The sequence below is a fragment of the Giraffa tippelskirchi genome, chromosome X (genome assembly GCF_054371585.1).
Source record: "Giraffa tippelskirchi isolate mGirTip1 chromosome X, T2T-mGirTip1v1.2.pri, whole genome shotgun sequence".
NCBI lineage: Eukaryota > Metazoa > Chordata > Mammalia > Artiodactyla > Giraffidae > Giraffa > Giraffa tippelskirchi.
This window is the reverse complement of record NC_137289.1, coordinates 53,017,805-53,036,889: the sequence shown is the minus strand read 5'-3', so window position 1 is coordinate 53,036,889 and position 19,085 is coordinate 53,017,805. Positions and strand designations below refer to the sequence as shown.

General features: G+C 38.8%; 1 protein-coding gene across 1 annotated transcript in view; it reads right to left on the bottom strand.

The window, feature by feature from the left end:
* The window catches only part of IL1RAPL2 (interleukin 1 receptor accessory protein like 2), a 1,535,365-nt gene that overhangs the window by 1,417,091 nt on the left and 99,189 nt on the right, over positions 1–19,085 (bottom strand). Inside the window, exon 3 of the mRNA XM_081566378.1 lies at positions 12,811–12,895. The gene's annotated coding sequence lies outside the window, so the exon portion shown is untranslated. The remainder of the gene's footprint in view (positions 1–12,810; positions 12,896–19,085) is intronic.

Sequence of the window (19,085 nt, the reverse complement as noted above, 5' to 3'; positions counted from 1 at the left end):
ACTGAGAGCAAATTCAATCCCTAGGCTGAAATTTGACATCAACTTCTAGAATCTCTTTCTCTTTTCCCTACTGCCATGTCTTACCAAATCTGCTTTAGTGTCAGGCAGAGCACCTCTTCGATCTTCCCAAGGATTGATTTCCCTTCACGGAACTCTGAAGAACTTTCTGCTTTGATGCAGTTCACTGGAGGAATGCCTTCAAAACATTCTAAGCAGCCAAGATTTCATCATCAAAACGGCCATATAATATTGCAAAACTGTCATACCACATCTAAGGAACAGTACTTCTTAATCAGTCAAGAAGACTAACAGGTTTCTACAATACTGTGAAAATGATTAACATGTATAACTTCTCAAAAATTCCAAAATTCCTCACTCATTTTATCCCAACAAAGATGAAAAAGGGCAGCATAGATTGTACACTGCATAACTTTTATAGCCTAGAGGTCAACCTTCCCATAAGGACTGTGAGCGAGGTGAAAGTGATTTATAAAACACATCTGGCCAACAGGCTTCTTTCCTCCAGTTGCAAAGCTCAAAGACTCCACCTGCCTCCTGTTTCCCCATCAGCTGAATTATGATCCTTCATGGCCAAGGTTCCAAGCTACCACTGTCTCTGGTGGTAACACTCAATCCACCAGTTATGCTTCTTCTTCCAAGACTAAAGTTTAATTGGCTTCAATATTCCTTCTCACTTTTTACTAAACCTCAGTGGAGCTATCCTAAAGAACCTCATTAAGCTAATTGGCAAAAAAGAAAGCGTTACATTGGCTTCAGAGAAGTGCTCAAGGACAATCATTCAGTAGTGATCCAATTCCCCCAGACCACCTATCAGAATCTGACCAAGTAAGCTAGAAAGCCAGGTGGGTAGATCAGATGGCTGCAAGAATGGGTAAGATGGCCCAATACTTTTCATCCCTAGGAATCCCTAGGAGAGGCAAAGGATGACTAAAAGATGAAGACTGATTTCCCCACCGGTGCACGTGTGAAAACATGGTTCTAAGTCAACTCTCAGCTCAGTAATCACGACTTTTTCACTCCATTTTATGAAAATTCTGACCTTATTTCAGTGATAAGGGGAAAGGAAGACACATGACAGATGCTACATTTTCCCATCTGATGGGAAAATTAGCTAGAAAGACCAGAACGTTAGTGTAAGATAACCATAGTATCTTTGCCCCACATGTCATATAAAGGCAAACTCACCTATAGACCCTTGTCTCCATCTAGTTGAAATCACCACCTGATTGTCTCCCCTTCAGGTTATCCAATCCAGAAAGCAGTATGAAAACAAGATGAAACAAAAGACATTTATTCCAGGGGTTATTGGGTACCAGCTCTACATGTGTGTTGTTTCTGCTGACTCTCACTTCCTGGGTCTCTGATCCTGATTGCCCACTTAAATATACTGTAATAACTTTTCATTTCTCTTCACCAACTGGTCACTTGGAATCTGGCCTCTTTCTTGATGGCCTGTAAAGTTACTATGTGTCAATTACCGAGTTAAGTGCTTTAAAGATACCTCATGTAATTATCAGAACTCTGATTTTGATGTTACTACTGTCATTTTTTATAGATGAAGAAAATAAGGTCCAGAATAGTTAAGATACTTGCTCAAGACCTATGGTATCAGCTCATTGACCCTTGCTCTGCTAAACTCTTATTCTGTATCCTCTTTTGAAAAAAAAAATGCTTTATTGCTATTTAATTCACATGCCATTCTCCCAACATGCACATATAGTAAAAACAGCTGAATTGTACAAGCTGTGAAACTATCGCCACAGTAAGTTTAGAAAATTTTCATCACCCCAAAAAGGAAATCCTACACATAGGGAATCACTCCTCACTTGCCCCCATGTCCTGCCCTAAACATAGGCAACCATTTAATTATTAGAGCAAATCTGAAGTAATTAAGGGCTTCTCTGGTGGCTCAGCAGTAAAGAATCTGCCTGTAAATGCAGGAGACATAGGTTTGATCCTTGGGTTGGGAAGATCCCCTGGAGAAGGAAATGGCAACCACTCTAGTATCCTTGCCTAGAGAATCCCCATGGACAGAGGAGCCTGGTGGGCTACAGTCCGTGTGGTCACAAAGAATCGGGCACAACTGATAGACTAAGCATGCACAAAGTAAGTAATAGTCTACTCTCTGTCTCTGTAGATTTTCATATCTTGGGTATTTCATAGAAATGGAATCATACAGCATGTGGTCTATGACTCAGCAGAGAGTTTCCAAGGTTCATCCAAATTTGTGGAGGTCCTTACTTCACCATTGCAGAAGTCCTATCTCTCTGTCCCTGTCCTTCATAGTCAGTCCTATCCTTATGGTCAGTACCTCAGTCGTATCCAATTTTTTGCAACCCCGTGGACTGTAGCCTGCCAGGCTCCTCTGTCCATGAAATTTTCCAGGCGAGAATACTGGAGTGGGTTGCCATTTCCTACTCCTTATGGACACCTATACAATGGCATTATGGAGATCAAACAAGAATACAGATACTTAATTTTCATAGGATGAAACTTATTATAAACCCTACCTTAGAGATTAACCCTGTCTCATCAGGCTATTTCTACACAGAATCTGACAGGAGCTTAATTATGTCCCTGCAAATATATCCAAATCCATCTGCTCTATTCTTTGAAGTAACCATTAATAATTCCTTCACTACTGCTGATTGTTTACTTCAGAATGTGGGTTTTCTCACTTTCAACTTATCTCCAAAGGCTATCAGCTCAATAATCTTCATATTTTCCTAATTGAATATAGAAACTATTTAAGGTCTCTAATCTTCAAACAAGATGAAGTGATATAGTAATGCAAGTTACATTTTTTTTCTGAAAAATATTCTTACTTCAACAACTCAAAAAGCAAATTGTGTGTGTGTGTGTGTGTGTGTGTGATACTGAGTGGGAGTGTCTAGGGATGCTAACAACCAAGTTAGAGAATCTTACCACCCAAGAGTTTCCTGGCTACATTTTGTGCTTTAAAATCAGACCTCTGCTTGAAAGCTGAGCCCTTCCCTGGCTCTTTTCAGTTGTAAGGGAAGTGAAAGTCAATCACGTCCAACTCTTTGTGACCCCATGGACTATCAAGTCCATGGAGTTCTCCAGCCCAGAATACTGGAGTGGGTAGCCTTTCCCTTCTCCAGGGGATCTTCCCAACCCAGGGATCGAACCCAGGCCTCCCACATTGCAGGTGGATTCTTTACCAGCTGAGCCGCAAGGGAAGGTCTCTTCTAATTAGTGAAGTGCTGACATACTACTATTCACAAGGGAAACTCCAGGTTCTTCTGCAACAGTGATAAAACTCAAGCAGGGTGTCTTTGTCAGGATAAAAGTCCAGAGTGACCTAGGAGAATATGTGCAACTGAACAGCTGAAGAACCCTGGGGGCTAAATGTTGAAAGGGCCTTATCAAATTTTCATGCTTCTTTCTTAACTTGTGCTTGTAGTTGTCAAATTGTCCCATCAGGTCAGATGATGAACCAACTAATATTCAACATGAAGATGCAAGTTCTACATGCAAGCTGTCTATCTTTGCTTACATGGAATTTTCAAAATTGAATTCTAAAGACATACATTGTTGAAAAATTCAAAGAAATGGAGAACCACATGACATAACTGGGTGGTAAGTCCAAATATTATAAAGATATCAATTCCTCTCTCTGTGATCTATAAAATGTAACAACTGCAATTAAAATCACAATCAGATTTTTCTTTGGTAAAGATAATATGAGGTAAGAAACAGGGAAGAATAGCTAAATTTTTAAAATAAGATTTTTGTACAGTCTTTATTAAACATATCAAAAACTAAAATAATTTGTAAAGGGCACTGGTGCCAGAATAGAGAGTTCAGAGCAAGAGTATAACAAGTCTGGAAAGAGATATGAGGGACTTCCCTGGTGGTCCAGTGGTTAAGAATCTGACTTCCAATGCAGGGGATGCAGATTCGACCCGTGGATGGGGAACTAAAATCCCACATGCTGCAGGGCAACTCAGCCCAAGGAGCTGGCTCGTTCTGGAGCCCATGTTCCACAATGAGAGAAGCCCTCACACTACAACAAGAGAAGTCCACAACTAGAGAAAGCCCACACACCACAAAAAAGACCTGTACGGCCAAAATTTAAAAAGAGAGAGATGGATTTAAATAAGTTTCAATACACAATAAAGATGCTATGTCAGTATGGGAGATGAACAGATCAATTACTCAATAAATAATGATAGACTAATTGGCATTTTGTTTGGAAAAAAAAATTAGACCCCTTTCTCACAAAGTATATCAACTAAATTCCAAGGAGAGTAGACAGTTAAATATTTTTCAATAAAAATAAAAGCATTATGGGTGAATATTTGAACAAAGAATGGGGAAATATTTTTATTCTGGGAATAAAAGTAAAAAGAAACCATAATGAAATGTTACAGATTTGACTATATTTTATATATATATATATATATATATATATATACACCATGAATAAAAAGAGGAAAATAACTAGGGAAAATGTAATGTAAGAGACAGGTAAACGGAAATATATTGTTAGTATATAAACACTTTTAAATACTGATAATGAGGAACAGAACAGCAATAAAAAATTCAGAAAGAACACACATAGGAAATTCATTAAAAGGATATGTATGACTTATAGACATGAGAAAAGATGGTAAAGTTCACTAGTGATCAAATAAATTAGAGAAAATTAGAAACCAGTTTCCCCTGTAAAATTTACAGAAATATGGGGAAACAAGTAGCATTTTATAAACATTTATAAGAAGTGGAAATAAAAATGGAATAACATTTCTAGAGAATAATTTAGCAAGTTCCATTTAAGTTTTTAAAAATATGCAGTTACACTACCACCTCTAAGAATTCATCCAACAGAAAATAATCAGTAAGGTACATAAATAATTATGTAGAGGCATGAGTATCATAATATAATAGTGAAATAGTATAATAGTGAAAAATGAATGTCTAACAATGGAGGAGAGTAAATAGCATTACGTATGTAGGTTGAATGAAATACTTATACAGCTATTAAAATTCTTTGTAGAAGAATAGTTTATAACCTGGAAAATGTTCACCATAGAAGGTAAAGTAAAAAAAAAAAAAAAAACAGCTTACAAAACAATGTATTGAATATGATCTCAACTTTGTAAAATGCATATATATGTGTGGGTGTGAGTGTATGTGTGTGTGTGTGTGTGTGTGTGTGTGTTGAAAAGATTGAAAGAAAAGGCTTCAAAATATTAATAATACATTTTCTGAATATCAGGATTATTGGTAATTTAAATGCTCTTTGCGTTTTTCTGTTCATCCTACATTTAAAAGTGAACATGTGTTACTTTGAATCAGAGAAAAACACACAATAGAAGTTACTTTAAAATTGAGTTCTCTGGATTTTGACTCTTGCTTTTTTTAATTTTCATAATAAAAAAAAAATACTTCACACGCCCATACAAACAGACAGAAGCCTCAGGGTGTACATGTCAGCTTTGGAAAATATAAAGAAAACAAGAGCCATTTCAAGATAAAGTGTTGTTCAGCCCATCTCATCCTTCCAAACCTCAAAGAAAATAAATTACTCTTTTATAAAGCCTTCTATCCCTCATCACTCCATCCTACCTCATCTTCACCCCAAGAACAAATTCAAGGTGAAAGACTGCAGTCCACACAGCAGTAGGCAAGTAGGCATTCACAACCTGGCCCCAAGTCTTCCTCAAACTTTATCTCCCATCACATCTTGCCTCACCCATATATCCATAGTAACCCTGAAATCCTGATTAGGACATGTTTCTTCACACCTCCCTGCCTGGGCTCACATATGTTCTCACTTCCAGGAATGCCCTTAGCTGACCTCCTCACTCAAATAACTCCTATCCCTCATCCCAGACTTAATTCTAGGTATCATATCCTTGAGGATCTCTACCCCAAGGCTGGTTTGGGTGCCTCTACTGCGATTCAGAATTACCCAGGGTATATCTCAAAAACTGTACCACCACACTTTTTAAAACTTTATGTACAAGTCTCTGCTGTAAGAATACAAATTCTCCAAGACTTAGGATGATGTCTTACATATCATTGTATTCACAGAACATAATACCATGCTCAGTATATAGTAGGTGCTCAAAACCTGTTTGTAAAATCAAAAGGAGTGTGTACCTACCACTCATTCAGGGGGTGGTCCCTTTGGACACAATCCCACAACATCAATCGCAGAAAGTTAGGTGGAGTATTGCTACCCTGAGAATTTTCTCTAAGATAAGCAAGATCCACGAAGTTATTGTCCAGCTATGTGTATCATCAGTCAGTTCCTCTTAGAGAAGCCCAACCAGCCCGAGTGTCTGCACTGAAAGAAAAACTGGAGAGATACAGAAAAGTTATGGAAATGATCCAAGAAGTTAAAAGAAAGTACCCTAAGGAAATATTAGAAAATTATAAAAGATATGGGGTCTTTAACCTGTAATCAATTGGCCAATCTCCCTTCCCGGTAGGGAAGGAGGAAATCACAAGGGGTGCGCATAAAATGACCTTGGGTAGAACACAGATGAACATGAAGTCTTGCCATTTGAAGAGTTGTTGGAGAAAGGGTTGTCCCTCTTGAGCTCCTGGGGAACTTTCAGGCTAGAAACTCTCAGCATACAAAAAGCAAAAGTGCAGTGGGAAAGGAGAGGAACTAAGAAATGAGTTGGAATTAGGAAATAAACCTGGTAAACACTGCAAGGTGCAAAATGTTGTCTTATAATTATTACAACAAATACTTGTAAAAACACTTTAACTTAATGTAAAGATTTTCTCCTTTGGAAAGAAAACAGCATGAAGTTAACACCTGGGTCTCATTAATATGCATGACAACCTGTTTCCAAGATGAACAACAGCATTCGTGTAAACCATTTAATATAAAAGCCATCACACAGAGACATAAGCCATCTGATTCATGCTGAGTTTTTTAATTTAAATTTAGTCCATAATTCAGCTATTTAAACTGAGCATCAAAAAAATTAAATATTTCAGTTAACATTAATTTTGGCTGCACCTTACGGAACTGTAAATAACATTCAGTTGTGAAATCAGGAAATGGCCGAAGTTTAGGGGTAGGGAAAAGCTTATGTCCTTAGCTAACACCTAGTAGCCCAACTCAGAAACATAACATATTGAACCTCAAAGAGTTCAAATATCCAGCCAATCCTTTGTGAGTTGGTAACATCGACTAATGTAAATGGTGTTGAACATGACAAAATGTGGCTCTGATTCATTATTTAGCACATTTTCCCTTATGTAACAAACTGCCTCTAGCTGGTTAGCTCTGCCTTGTGTTAGTGAAGGCAATAATAGCAATAATATTTCTTGTTGATTAAACATCATGCCACTCCTCATTCTTCCCAGGTTCTGCTCTGAATCAAAGGGCCGGGAGTAACCTCAAAAGGCTGCCTTTCCCAGGTTCCCACGTGATCTGGTTTCCAGCTAGGTTTAGCCAATGGGAAATGTTGGAGGGACACCGTTACGCAGTAGGCAAGGAGAAACCAGGGTTTCTCTCCCTCTCTCTCTACCTAAGGTGGCATCTCCTATAGCAGTTGAATCTTCCCTATAGATTCAGCTCCTGGCAGGCTCATTAAGTTTCAAGCTTCAGATGACCAAGCCTCAGGGCTCTGGTAACACCATCTTTTCCCACTGTTCCTTCAAGCCTCAGGTTTCAGTTGTTAATCTATGGATTACCTCACCACCCCCTGTTTGGCTTCTCAGCTGCTCCATCCCCTTTATTACCAATTCCTCACATTAATTTCCTTTTATTGTCAATCCTTGAAGTTATCTCTATTTCTAAACTTTGACTGATGCAAAACTATCATGTCTTACACACTATACTAAATGTTTTGCATGTATAATATCATTGAATCCTCACAATTTGCTCTATATTAGGTGACTATTACTGATTCGGTTTTAAATATGAGGAAACTGAGGCACAAAAAGGTCAAGTAATATGCCACAAATCATAGCAAGTGACAGATTTGAATCCATATCTATCTATGTGCCCCATACTAAATTTCTATGCTATGAAATAAAAGGATATAAAATAAAAGGATTGAACTAGATTACCCCAAAGTCTCCTTGCAGTTTTGACACTCTATGATACCATTCTAACTTGCATTTATTCATTCAATACATATTTATTGAGCACCTACTATATACCAGTCAATGCTCCTAGGCTTCAGGAATTCATCAGTGAATAAAGGAGCCCCAAATTACTGCACTTATTGACCTTTGATCCTACTGTATAATAACAGACAATAAACAACTAAATAAATAGTGTATTTAATATATCAGATGGTGGTAAGTATGTTGGAGAAAAAAGTAAGTACAGATGAAGGATAAAGAGTACCAAAAGGGGCAAGGGTTGAAATTTTAATTTTAATAATAAAACTGGTCATCCTATCTGCACTTCTCCTTTCATAGACATAATGGATAAAATATCAATAAAAATGGAGGGTGGCAAATCTTCATAAAGACTCAGTTAAATTCAATTAAACTCAACAAATATTTACTAGAACCTTCTGTAGTATATATTCTGTAAACAAGCTCTCCATTTAGCCAACTCAACAGATTAACAAAACTTCTTCATGCGCTCTGTAAAACGTACTGACTGATGTCTGAGGTTGACTGAGCCATTGCTTTTGGTAGGCTAATCTCTAGCTTTTTCATGTGCTTCTGCTCCTACCCATAGTGGTCTAGACTTAACAAGAGTCAGGTTTATTTACAAAACCTGCTTATGCCAATCATACTTGTTTTTTGATTATGAGTTTAATAAAATTTTATGCAAATAAAGTATATGCAAGAAAGGGTATTTGCTTCTATGAAAAATTATATTAAAATATTTAGAAAGACTAGTTAAAAGGGAATCACAAATTGCTGTCAAATTTGATGTGAAACACTATAAAAATTGAGAAAAAATTGATGTAAGAAATAAAAAGAAAACATAAATAAATGGAAACACAGCCCATGTTCATGGGTAGGAAGATTAATATTGTTAGCATGCCAATACTATCCAAAGCGATCTACAGAGTCAATGCAATCTCTATCAAACTCCCAATGACATTTTTTGCAGAAATAATAAAACCCATCCTAAAATTCATATGGAATCTCAAGGGACTCCAAATAGCCAAAACAATCATGAAAAAGAAGAACAAACTTGAAGCGCTCACATTTGCTGATTTCAAAACTTACTACAAAATTATAGTAATCTAAAAAGTATCATTCTGACATAAAGACAGACATACAAACCAATGAAATAGAACAGAGAACCCCAAAATAATCTCTTACATGTATGGTCAAATGATTTTTTGACAAGAGTGCCAAAACCATTTAGAGGGGAAAGGACAGTCTTTGCAACAAATTATTCTGGGAAAACTGTGTATCCATTTGCAAAGGAATAAAGCTGGACCCTTATCTAACACCATATGCAAAAATCAACTCAAAATCAATCAAAAACCAAAACGTAAGAATTACAATTATAAAGCTCTTAAATGAAAACTTAGGGCACCACACTGGATTTAGCAATAATTTCTTGCACAAACAACAAAATAAAAAATAGACAAACTGGACATCATGAAATTTTTAAAATTTTGTGTTTCAAAGGACAATATTAACATAATAAAAAAGCAACCCACAGAATGGGAGAAAATATTTGCAAATCATATATCTAATAAGGAATTAATATCCAGAATATATAACGAGCTCCTAAATTCAACAACAGAAAACAACTCAATTAAGAAATAAACAAAGGCCTTGAACATACATTTCTCCAAAGAAGATATACAAATGGCCAATAAGCACATGAAAGCATGCTCAACATCATTAATCATTAGGGAAATGAAAATCAAAACTACAATGAGATATTTATTACCTCACACCCATTAGAATGACTATCAAAAAACAAACAAACAAAAAACAGAAATAACAAGTATTGGAGAAGATATACAGAAATTAGAACCCTGCGTTGCAGCCCAAGATGGAGGAGCTCTATAGAGTCAGCAAAAACAAGACCAGGAGCTGACTGTGGCTCAGATCATGAGCACCTTACTGCAAAATTCAGATATCAACTGAATAAACTGTGGAAAACCACTAAGCCATTCAGGTGTGACCTAAATCAACTCTCTTATTGTTATACAGTGGAAGTCACAAATAGATTCAAGGGATTAGATCTGATAGAGTGCCTGAAGAACTATGGACAGAAGTTCATAACATTGTACAGGAGACAGTGACCAAAACCATCCCCAGGAAAAAGAAATGCAACGAGGCAATGGTTGTGTGAGGAGGTCTTACAAATAGCTAAGAAAAGAAGAGAAGAGAAAGGCAAAGGAGAAAGGGTAAGATATACCTAACTGAATGCAGAGGTCCAAAGAATACCAAGGAGAGATAAGAAAGCCTTTCTAAGTGAACAATGCAAAGAAATAGAGGAAAACAATAGAATGGGAAACACTAGAGATCACTTCAAGAAAATGAGATATGAAGGGAACATTTCAGGCAAAGATGGGCAAAATAAAGGACAGAAATGGTATGGACCTAACAGAAGCAGGAGATATTAAGAAGAGGTGGCAAGAATACACAGAAGAACTGTACAAAACAAGTCTTAATGACCCGGATAACCATGATAGTGTGGTCACTCACTGAGAGCCAGAAATCCTGGAGTGTAAAGTCAAGGGGGCCTTAGGAAGTATTACCATGAACAAGCTAGTGGAAGTGACAGATTTCCAGCTGCACTATTTCAAATCCTAAAAGATGATGCTGTTAAAGTGCTGCAATTAATATGCCAGCAAATTTGGAAAATTCAGCAGTGGCTACAGGACTGGAAAAGGTCAATTTTGATTCCAATCCGAAGGAAGGGAAATTCGAAAGAATGTTCAAACTACCATACAGTTTTGCTCATTTCACATGCTTGCAAGGTTATACTCAAAATCCTTCACGCTAGGCTTCAAGCTAGTACATGAACCAAGAAATCCCAGATATATCATGCATCGAACCTGGACTGGCAATTCGTTTCACATATGATAATATACATGTTTCAATGCCATTCTCCCAAACCATCCCACCCTTGCCTGGTTTTGAAAAGGCAGAGGAACCAGAGATCAAATTGCCAACATCCATTGGATCATAGAAAAAGCAAAGGAATTCCAGAAAAACATCTACTTCTGCTTCATTGACTACGCTAAAGCCTTTGACTGTGAGGATCACAACAAACTATTGAAAATTCTTAAAGAGATGAGAATAACAAACCACTTTACCTACCTCCTGAGAAACCTGTATGGAGGTCAAGAAACAACAGTTAAAACAAGACATGGAACAATGGACTGGTTCAAAATTGGGAAAACAGTATGTCAAGGCTGAATGTTATCACCCTGCTTCTTTAACTTATATGCAGAGTATATCATGAGAAATGCTGGGCTGGATGAAGCACAAGCTGGAATCAAGATTGCCGGGAGACATATCAATAACCTCAGATATGCAGATGACATCACCTTTATGGCAGAAAGTAAAGAACTAAAGTGCCTCTTGATGTAAGTGAAAGAGGAGAGTGAAAATGTTGGCTTAAGGCTCAACATTCAGAAAACTAAAATCATGGCATCCGGTCCCATCACTTCATGGCAAATAAATGGGGAAACAGTGGAAACAGTGGCTGACTTTATTTTTGGAGGCTCCAAAATCACTGCAGATGGTGACTGCAGTCATGAAATTAAAAGATGCTTACTCCCTGGAAGGAAATTTATGACCAACCTAGACAGCATATTAAAAAGCGCATATTAAAAAGCAGAGACATTACTTTGCCAACAAAGGTCCGTCTTGTCAAGGCTATGGTTTTTCCAGTAGTCATGTATGGATGTGAGAGTTGGACTATAAAGAAAGCTGAGCACTGAAGAATTGGTGCTTTTGAACTGTGGTATTGGAGAAAACTCTTGAGAGTCCCTTGGACTGCAAGAAGATCCAACCAGTCCATCCTAAAGGAGATCAGTCCTGGGTGTTCATTGGAAGGACTGATGTTGAAGCTGAAACTCCAATACTCTGGCCACCTGATGGGAAGAGCTGACTCATTTGAAAAGACCCTGATGCTGGGAAAGACTGAAGGCAGGAGGAGAAGGGGACAACAGAAGGTGAGATGGTTGGATGGCATCACCGACTCCATGCAGATGAGTCTGAATAAACTCCAGGAGTTGGTGATGAACAGGGAGGCCTGGTTTGCTGTGGTCCACAGGGTCGCAAAGAGTCAGACATGACTGAGCGACTGAACTGAACTGAACAATATGGATAAGATAAGCATGTACCATAATTAACATGTCCATAAGGACAGTTCCAGTTAGTGTCAGTCATACTGATGTAACTATCAGTAGCACACTCTTTCACCTTGGAAAGTGTCCCCCTTCAAACAATAAATTATATGGTCAGCCCCAATCATGAGAGAAGAAAAAAATAGGCGTTTGATAGCTTGGAGGGTAAAATCATGTCCATCTCATGGGAGAGGGTAATCTGAAAAGTCTCCATGAAGAAGTATTTGAGTAGCCATCACAAAAAATAACTCTAAATGGATCATAGATCTAGTCTCTTAGTAACTGTACAGTTTATAATACAATAACATTGTCTATAATCACTATGTTATGTATTAGCTCTCCAGAACTTATTTACCTACTTGATGCAAGTTTGTACCCTGAAACAACATCTCCCCAATTCCCCTACCCCTAGTCCCTGATAATCACCATTCTACTCTGCTTTGGATTTTTTTAATATTCCACATACAAGCGATATTGTACAATATTTGTATTTCTCCGCCTGACGTACCTCTCGGTAATGCCCTCAAGGTCCATCAATGTTGTCACAAATGGCAAGACTTCTTCTTTCTCATGACTGAACAATACCATTCTCACTACAACAAAAAATGATAATTATGTGATGTGATAGAGGTGTTAGCTATCATATTGTAATATATAAACAAACCAAAATGACATATTCTACACCTAAACTTACATAATATTATGTATCAATTATATCTCAACAAAAAATATATTTTAAAAAGTAGTAGGAAGAAAATTATAAAAATCCTCTGCCATCCTGTTCTACCTCCTTCAGCACAACAATTCTCCAGCCACACCTGGGAAGAACTGCTCCTGGTGGACTGTACTCAACATTCAATAGTTTCCAAACTGCTCCTTCCTCTGTACCTAAGCTGTTGTCTTGCAGGAGAAATGGGCCTTTGAACACCTCCATGCTTGGAAAGAATAAAGGACTATTTTCCTAAAGTGGCAGACTGCAAGGGCCTAGCAGCCTTCAACACAGAGTAAAATACAATCCATGTTTTCGGGACCTATCAAAAGAAAGATGTTTTCTGGACTTGGGAATCAACTTTAAAAAATTCTTTTATCATTGCAATTGTAGAAAAAAATTAAGACAAGAAAATTTCAAAAGAGAAAACAAACAAAACAGATCATAGACCTAAATGTAAAATGCAAAACCATAAAACTCAAGATAATATAAGAAAACATAGATGACACTGGGTATGACAATAACTTTTTAAATAAAACACCAAAAGTGAGATTCAAGAAAGAAATAATTGATAGACTGAACTTCATTAAAATAAAACACTTCTGTTCTGCAAAAGACGGTACCAAGAGAATGAGAAGACAGGTCACAGACTGGGAGAAAATATTGCAAAAGACACATTTGATACAGGACCATCATCCAAAAAGATACAAAGAACTCTTAAAAATCAACAATAAAAAAACCGACAACCCAATTTTAAAATGGGCAAAAGATCTGAACAGACACTTCATGAAAGAAGATATGCAGATGGCAAATAAGCAAATGAAAAGATTCCCCACATCATATGTCATCATGGAAATGGAAATTAAGATGACTATAAGATACACTATACACCTATTGGAATGGCCAAAATGCAGAACACTGAAACACAGGGAAAGGTGTGTTTTTCCCTGGAATTCGTATTCATTGATAGTAGGAATGAAACATGGTACAGACACTTTGGAAGACAGTTTGGCGGTTTCTTACAAAACTAAACATACTTTTATCAAATGATTCAGCAATCACACTCTTTGGCACTTACCTAAAGGACCTGAAAACTTATGTCTATGAAAGAACCAGCCCATGGATATTTATAGAAGTTTTATTCATACTTTTCAAAGTTAGGAGCATCAGAGATGTCCTTCAGTAGGTGAATGGATAAATAAATTGTGGTACATCCAGTTGTTGTTGTTGCTGTTGTTGTTGTTGTTGTTGTTGTTCAGTCACTAAGTCACATCCAACTCTTTGCAACTCCATGGACTGCAGCACAACAGGCTCCACTGTCCTTCACCATCTCCCAGAGTTTGCTCAAATTGGTGTCCATTGAGACTGTGATGCTATTTAACCATTTTATCCTCTGGCACCCTGCTCTCCCTTTGCCTGGTGTGAAGAGTCGACTCATTTGGAAAAGACCCCAATGCTGGGAAAGACTGAAGGCAAAAGGAATTCCAGACAAAGGAATATTCACCCCTAAAAAACAAATGAGTTATCAAGAAACAAATACATATTACTAAGTGAAAGAAGCCAATTTGAAAAGACTACATATCGTATAGTCCTTGTGCGTCCTCAGTTGTGTAAAACTCTGCGACATCTCTGGGCTTCTCTGTCCATTCTTTTCCAAGAATACTGGAGTGGGTTGCCATTTCCTTCTCTAGGGGATATTCCTGACCCAGGGATTGAATCCACATTTCCTGCTTGGCAGGCAGAGCCACCAGGGAATCCTTGGTATGCATACTGTATGATTCAAACTATACAACATTTTGCATAAGGCAAAATTAAAGATCATTAAAAAAATCTGTGGTTTCTGGGGGTGAGAAAGAGGAACAGACAAAGCATAGAAGATTTTTATGGCAGTGAATACACTATTTATGATTATTATAATAACAGATACACAGGTTTCCCAGGTGGTACAGTGGTAAAGAATCCAGCTGCCAATTCAGGAGACACAGGAGATGCAGGTTTGACCCCTGAGTCAGAAAGATTCCCTGGAGGAGGAAAAGGCAACCACCACACCATGTGGGCTACAGAACATTGGGTCACAAAGAGTTGAACATGACTGAGGGACTGAGCACACACACAATAACAGATACGTGTCACTACACTTTTGTCCAAACCCATAGAAATTTACAACACCATAAACTATGGCCTTTGGGTGATTATCATTTGTCAATGTAGGTTCATCCTTCCTTAAAAAAAAATTGTATCATTCTGGGGTGTGATATTGATAATGGGGGAGGCTATGGAGGTACAGAACAGAGGAGTATATGAGAAATCTCTGTACTTTCCTCTCAATATTATTGTATACCTAAAACTATATATAAAGTCGTTGGCAATATAATATACAGCATGGAGACAGTTAATAATACTGCACTGCATATGAGGAAGTTGCTGAGAGTAAGTCTTAAAAGTTCTCATCACAAGAAAAAAATCCTGTAACTATGTATAGTGACAGATGTTAACTAGAGTTATGGTGATCATTTTGCAACACATACAAATATCAAATCATTATGTTGTACACTTGAAAAGAATATATGTCAATTATATGTCAATGAAATAAAAATAAAGTCTTATTTTTAAGATGGCATTTGAGAAGAATGTTGAAAGATAAATATGATTTTGACCAGTAGGAATGACCTGTTGGGGAAATCAGGGCATAGAAGGAGCAAAGGGAGGCATCAGGTAGTCAGAAAAAAATACGGCGTCCAAGATGATGGAACCATGTGGTGGAGGGAGAAGCAGTTCAGAGGGGAAGGCCCATAAAAGGGGAAGTCAAGGACCTGAGTGAGAACCTCTAGTCTTGGGTGAAACCAATCAGGCAAATGCTGGCACCATCACCTATTTGCATAGGGCCGAACCTGGGAAAGCTCAGCTGGTAAAGAATCAGCCTACAATGCAGGACACCCGGGTTGGATTCCTGGGTCAGGCATATCCCCTGGAGAAGGGATAGGCTACCTACGCCAGTATTCCTAGGCTTCCCTGGTGGCTCAGACAGTAAAGAACCAACCTGAAATGCAGGAGACCGGGGTTCGATCCCTGGGTTGGGAAGATCACCTGGAGATGGGAACTCCCATTCCAGTATTCTTGCCTGGAGAATTCCATGAACAGAACAGCCTGTCAGGCTATAATCCATGGGGTCCTAAAGAGTTGGACACAACTGAGCAACTTTCATTTTAACCAGGGAATACACACCCCCTTCCCTGATTGGTCCTGGGTGTAACCAATCAGGCACATGCTGATAACATCCCATATTTGCATAGGGCCTAACCTGGGAAAACACACACCCCTCATTCGAGTGCTCCTGGGTGTAACCAATCAGTGGCATGCAGGTACTGTCACCTATTTTGCATAGGGCATAACAAATCAGGATTAACCAATCAGTGGCATGCAGGTACTGTCACCTATTTTGCATAGGGCATAACAAATCAGGCTCCAGGGAGAGGAGACCAAAGGTATAAAAACAGGAAGCCACGAAAACCCGCGTTGGCTTCGAGGTTGCAGCTGTTCTTGTATCTTAAGAGTTAGCTTCAACTTCTGCAGCTGAATTCCCGAAAAATAAATGACCCAATCAAAAAATGGGCCAAAGAACTAAACAGACATTTCTCCAAAGAAGACATACAGATGGCTAACAAACACATGAAAAGATGCTCAACATCACTCATTATTAGAGAAATGCAAATCAAAACCACAATGAGGTATCATTTCACACCAGTCAGAATGGCTGCTATCCAAAAGTCTACAAGCAATAAATGCTGGAGAGGGTGTGGAGAAAAGGGAACCCTCTTACACTGTTGGTGGGAATGCAAACTAGTACAGCCACTATGGAGAACAGTGTGGAGATTCCTTAAAAAACTGGGAATAGAACTGCCATATGACCCAGCAATCCCACTGCTGGGCATATACACCGAGGAAACCAGAATTGAAAGAGACGCGTGTACCCCAATGTTCATCGCAGCACTGTTTACAATAGCCAGGACATGGAAGCAACCTAGATGTCCATCAGCAGATGAATGGATAAGGAAGCTGTGGTACATATACACAATGGAATATTACTCAGCCATTAAAAAAAATACATTTGAACCGGTTCTACTGAGATGGATGAAACTGGAGCCCATTATACAGAGTGAAGTAAGCCAGAAAGTAAAACAACAATACAGTATACTAATGCATATATATGGAATCTGAAAGATGGTAACGATAACCCTATATGCGGGACAGAATGAGAGACACAGATGCATGGAACAATTTTATGGACTCTGAGGGAGAAGGTGAGGGTGGGACGTTCTGGGAGAATGGCATTGAGACATGTGTATTGTCATATGTGAAACAGAGCACCATTCCATGTTCGATGCATGTGACAAGGGCTCGGGGCCGGGGCAGTGGGATGATCCAGAGGGATGGGAGGGGGAGGGAGGTGGGTGGGGGGTTCGGGAAGGGGAACACATGTAAACCCATGGCTGATTCTTGTCAATGTATGGCAAAAACTATTACAAAATTGTAAAGTAATTAGCCCCCAAGTAAAATAAATAAATTTATAAAAAAAAAAAAAAAAAAAAGAGTTAGCTTCCACTGGAGCTGCTGCCGGAGCTGTTCCTGATGCAAGCTGTCACTGGAGCTGCCCGTAGGTTGAGCTGTCACTAAATTGAGCTGTCACTAACTGGCACTTCTTCTCCTAGGTCGAGCTGTCACTAACTGGCGCTGTCTCTAGGTCAAGCTGCCCCTAGGTTGAGGTGTCAGTAATTGGTGCTGTCCCTAGGTCAAGCTGTCACTGTGTAAACTTAACTGCATGTGTTCAGTTGTGTCTTTGACTCTATGCGATCGTATAAATGGTAACTCGTCACACTCCTCTATCATGGGATTCTCCAGGCAAGAATACTTGAGTGGGTTGCGTGCTCTCCACCAGGGGTTCTTCTGGACCCATGGATAGAACCCACGACTCTATTTTTTTTATTTTTTTGGTGCTTTGCAGGTGGATTGTTTATCACTGGCACTATCTGGGAAGAAGTTGTAACTGCACTGTAAGTAGTTTGTCATTAACAATATGGCTTGCTGCATGCTTAATAAAATCTCGCTTGTTTGAGCTGCATGTTATCCATGATTCCAAACTTTGTCTAGTCTGCAGTATATGAGAATGGCCTAAGGACAAATTGCTAAGTTAGGTTGTGGTCATCTTGTGGCTAGTCCTGAGTAACAAGGTAAAGAATCAGAACTTGATTCTCTAGGCAGTAGGAAGGAACAAAAGATTTTTGAGCAGAATGTGTTTGGGCGCTTACCAGTGGCCAGCGGTAAAGAATCTGCCTACAATGCAGGAGACATAGGAGATAGGGGTTCGATCCTTGGGTTGGGAAGATCTGGAGGAGGATATGGCAACCCGCTTCAGTATTACCTGGAGAATCCCTTGGACAGAGAAGACTGGGGGATACAAAAAGTCGGACACAACTGAAGCAACCAAGCACACACACACTTTTTAGCATAGATGTGATGTAGAAAGGTGATTGCCTTACCCTTTCACCTCCACCATGCAACAAGTAATGACAGTAGTTCTATTACATGAATTAGCTCTGCAGACAGACAAATTTTGGGCCACTTGCTTACTACTGTTGGGCACTTCTGACGCATCTTAAGGTACTGGTTAAATGTTTGATTCCTCAAAGAAAAGTGAAAAGAAAGTGAAGAAGCTCAGTAGTGTCCGACTCTTTGCGACCCCATGGACTGTAGTCTACCAGGCTCCTCAATCCATAGGATTTTTCAGACAAGAGTACTGGAGTGGGTTGCCATTTCCTTCTCCAGGGGATCTTCCCCACCCAGGGATCAAACCCAGGTCTCCTGCACTGCAGGCAGACACTTTACCATCTGAGCTACCAGGGAAGCCCTCCTCAAGGAAGACTGAGCTTAATTCCTTATCTCTGCTATTACCTTATTATTTATCCTGGACTGAGTTACTTTAAGGGTACTCTCTACTCAAAATTTTTAAACAGTATAGTGTAGTGGTAAAGGGAGTGATTTGTGGACCAATTTAAGATCACTGGTCTACAGCTGTG